Source organism: Kogia breviceps, chromosome 2 (genome assembly GCF_026419965.1).
Source record: "Kogia breviceps isolate mKogBre1 chromosome 2, mKogBre1 haplotype 1, whole genome shotgun sequence".
Lineage (NCBI taxonomy): Eukaryota > Metazoa > Chordata > Mammalia > Artiodactyla > Physeteridae > Kogia > Kogia breviceps.
The window spans coordinates 11,605,406-11,610,156 of record NC_081311.1 but is presented as its reverse complement, the minus strand read 5'-3'; positions in this window follow the sequence as shown (position 1 = coordinate 11,610,156).

Here is a 4,751-nt window from a genome sequence, read left to right as displayed (position 1 = left end):
CTTCCCCATGTTCTCTCTGTTAAATCAACTAGTGTAATTTCTTTTGCTGACTGATACAGTATTATTATACCCATTGTACAGATGAGAAAACTGAGGCTCAGAAATTATTAAATATGCCAAAGGTCACTGCCAATAAGGGCCCCAGGCTGACTCCAGAGCCCTTGCTATACTTCATAGTAACATTATTAATCTATAGCAATAGATAATTGTACTAGATAGTAAGCAAATTGTTATAGATTGTTATGATGACAGTTATTTGAAGTTGCTGTCACATAAGGGTTTTGTTCAACATCCAGAAGTCTCCAGCTTGTGAGCCAGCAGAGGGAGCTCTGTCCCCAAGGACCCAACCAGCCACTGGCTGACCCAATGGGGAGTAAGGGTAACATACCTCTCACTGTCAAAGGTTTGGGCAGAAGAAACTGTGGGCTCCTTGAGGAGAAGGGAAAGGGAGCAATGTAACATTTATTAAGCCTCAAGAACTGTGTCAATTTAAATTTTAAAATATTACAGGGAGATCAGCTAGGTGGTTTGTGACCACCTAGAGGGGTGGGATAGGGAGGGTGGGAGGGAGGGAGATGCAAGAGGGAAGAGATATGGGGACATATGTATATGTATAGCTGATTCACTCTGTTGTAAAGCAGAAACTAACACACCATTGTAAAGCAATTATACTCCAATAAAGATGTTTAAAATATATATATTAAACTAGAGCCACTTGTTTGGAGTAGATTTTCCTCCAGGAGAAGGAATCCAGGGTCCCTTCCTCTCCTCCTCCGGCCTACGCCTGATTCCACCCTGAGGTCAAGAGGAGTTTCTCTGGAACTCAATATGGGCCACACTTGCCAGTGGACAGATTTACTGAGTTAAAGGGACCTCGGGTACAGTGTGGCTCTTTCCTCAGTCTCTTCCAGTAAAATGATAGCAGGAGTAGGAAAGGGCAGGCCTGCTCCCTCCCCAAGAACATGTGACCAAACTGCCTCTTCTCCCCCCCCCCCTCCCCCCGCACCAGCTCTGCACTTGGCTCCTTCTCTCTTGCCCTCTGGCTACATTTCTCCCTGATGATGAAGGGTCTGTTGAAGCCAACTTTTCCTCTCATCATGGTGGCAAAATCTGAGACTCAAGTCTGAGTTCTGGGGTAGGAAGTACTCGACCTCAGAACCTGTAAGCAGGCCTCACAGCCCAACCAGCCCGGGCAAGAGGGGGAATACCGGTCCCGCCCAGCTTACCTCCTCTCCCTGCATTGGGGTTTAGAGCAAACAATCAATGACCCCTTGGCCTCGCAGTTGCCTGCCATTCCCTCCTGTTTTGGAACTAGGTCTAGCTAGAGCTGATAGGCCAAAGGTAGAATTTGGGCATTCCGAACTTCCCCTAGCTAAATGCCATTTTAAAACATGATGTAGTATGTAACACATACTAAAGAATATATATAACATATGACAGTGTCAAGGATAATAAAGTGAATTCTTAGGAACCTACCACCCAACCTAAGAATTAGTACATAAGCCACCCCCAGGTTTCTATCTATATGCTCCCCCTCCTCTCATCTAATCTCTACTCCTTTAAGTTAAGGGTTAACTTAAACTAGGCTGAATGTTTTTCCATTCCCTTCTTCTTTCAAATACTAATTTATCACAGTTGTATTTCTTCTTTAATTACATTGACACTTTTTAAAGGTTCAGGCCCTCGATTTGGATTTGTCTCATTGTTTTCTCATAATTATATTCAGGCTAAATATTTTTGGTAGGAACACCTTATAGGTGATGCTGCGTCCTCAATACATCCCATTAGAAGCTACATGGGGTTGATTTGTCCCATTACTGATCATATTAAAGATGGGAAGAAGATAAGTGGTGAAGATGTCCACCAGATTTTTCCTTTGGAAAGGAAATTACTGTTTGTAATTAATAAGTAATCTGTGAAGTAATCATTTGAGTTGATGTAAATATTCTTTTCCCCAACATTTTTTCAGCAGTGGTTTTAGCACTTATTGATGATTCTTCCCTGAAACAATTAGTACTACAGTGCTTCCAAAATTTTCTAGTAAACTCTTTTTCACCAACACTCGCACTCTCCCAATATTTGATTTGAAGTCACATCCTTTTGTTCCCAGTTAAGAGCCATAAAGTAATCAAAAAGCTTATTCTCTTATTTCACCTTCATTCTTTAGTTTATTTTCTCCCAGTGTTTTGAAGGTGTTGTCTACTCTCTGCTGGCTTCTATTATTGGAAGTAAGAAGTCTCTTGGCACCTAGGGCTGCCCTAACAAAGTACCGCAAACTGGGTGGCTTAAACAACAGAAAATTTTCTTCTCCCAATTCTGGAGGCTAGAAGTCTGAGATCAAGGTATTGGCAGCATTGGTTTCTCCTGAACCTCTCTCTGTGGTTTGCAGGTGGCTGTCTTCTCCCTGTGTTTTCCCGTGGTCTTTCCTCTGTGTGTATCTGCATCCTAATCTCCTCTCTCATAAGGACATCAGTGCCTATGTGCTCAGGGCCCTAATGACCTCATTTAGCTTAATTACTTCTTTAAAGACCCTATCTCCAAACACAGTCACATTCTAAGGTACTGGGACTTAGGGCTTCAACACATGTACTTTGTGGGGGAGGTGGGGTGGGGACATTTCAGTTCATAGCAATAAGAATTACAGAGTATGTCAGGTATAGTGAAAAGAGAAAAAAGAAATCCACATCCAACACAATATAGTGCAATTGCTGAACTCCGAAGACAAAGAGACGATTGTAAAAGCAACCAGAGGAAAAGTCACGCCTCATTTAACAGTAGAATGGCTCCCTGCCAGGCGTCCTCAAATCCAGCTTCTAAAAGCAGTCAAAGCTCAGCTGCGCCCCGCCCCCCGCCGGATGTCTTGTCCTGAGGTTTGCCTTCTCTGAACTTCATCAGCACTAGTTTAGTCCCAAGCCTGTAATGTGGACTTTCTGCTCACCTGCAGCGGAGGGGTTCTGGCAAAAGTCCCCAGGTGGAGCCGGACCTTAAATCTCTCTCCCACCCAGACCAAAAATGAAAAATCCACCTGGGTTACAGCACCGCTTTAAAAAGCAGATGGGGGGCTTCCCTGGTTGCGGTTAAGAATCCGCCTTCCAATGCAGGGGAGGAGGGTTCGAGCCCTGGTCCGGGAAGATCCCGCATGCTGCAGAGCAACCAAGCCTGTGCGGCACCACTACTGAGCCTACTCTCTAGAGCATGCTAGCCACAACTACTGAGCCCACGTGCCACAACTACTGAAGTCTGCGTGCCTAGAGCCCGTGCTCCGCAACAAGAGAAGCCACCGTCGTGAGAAGCCCGCGCACCGCAACCAAGAGTAGCCCCTGCTCACGGCAACTAGAGAAAGCCCGCGTGCAGCAACAGACCCAACGCAGCCAAAAATAAATAAAATAAAATAAATTTTTAAAAAAGCCGACGGGGGACTTCCCTGGCAGTCCAGTGGTTACAGCTCCGTGCTTCCAATGCAGGGGGTGCGGGTTCGATCCCTGGTCGGGGAGATAGGATCTTCCATGCCACGTGGCGCAGCCAAAACAATTTTAAAAATAAAAAGCAGATGCGTGTTGGGGCCGCGAAAGCTGGCAGCTGGGGTCTGAGTAGAGGGTCAGTGTGGGAGATGAGGTGGGTCTGTATTCCTGGCTGGGGAAATGAAGGCAGCAGAGACATTACAGAGTTCACAGTTTTGCCAAGGGTCCCAAAGGCAGATGTCTGTGCAGCTAATGACATTGTCCCTGCTGCCCCTGACTTTCGTGCCCAGTCACCAGTGCCTGAGGCCTGGCATCTTATGATTCAATTCGTCAGGTGGGGGATGTTTGGTCTACCCATGAGACAGGTGTCTGTCTTAGCGTTTCCTATAACCCCTATTGCACCAGACATCTGTGTCTGTGCCAGGCAAGTGCTCAGCAGAGGACTGATGAGTGGATTGATTGGAAACCCTGGAGGATCTTTGTATCCTGGAGCCTGCAGGGGTTCTAACCTGTTGGAGGAATTTATAACTTAGCTGTGCATCTGCTGCTGTAACAGCTGTCTCCACCACTCTTGCCTGGAATATGGGCACACCTTCTCCACGGCGTTCCTTCCCTTTAATGAATTCTCCACATAGCAGTCACGTGGTCTTCGTGAAAAAATAGGAATCAGGCCACATCACTGTTTTGCTTAACGTCTTCTACGGCTTCCCATGGCACTGAGAATAAAATCCAAGCTCCTTGCTATGGTTTATACGACCCTGCAAGATCTAGGCCCCATTGGCAGTTTCTTCTCCTCCTCTTTGTCACTGTGGTGCAGCCACTTGGGCTTTCTCAGTTCACCAAACATACCGAGCCCTTCCCCACCCCCAGGACTTTGGCCCTCTTTCATCCTTTCGCCTAGAATGGTCTCTCTCAGTTCTCCCCAGAGCCAGGCCCTTCTCATCTATCAAGTCTCAGTTCACATGTCCCCTCCCTAACGTCCTATGGAAAGTGGACTCTCCCAGTTACTCTCTATTTCATCACTCTGTTTCCTTCTGGGTGCTAACCGTAAGCCCTATCCATTTTGTTTTCTTGCTTGTTTACGTCTGTCTCCCCAACTAGAACCCTACATTACAGGGACCCTCTCTCATTCTGTTGTCCATTGCATCTCTAGCTCCCAGCACAGTGCCTGGTGCATTCAGTAGGCTTCATGTGCCAGGTGAGGTCTGCCCTGGGTCCTGGACCCTGTAGCAGAACTCTTTTCTTACATTCCAAGGGAACCCAAAGCTCAGCAGAATCACCAGAGCTGCA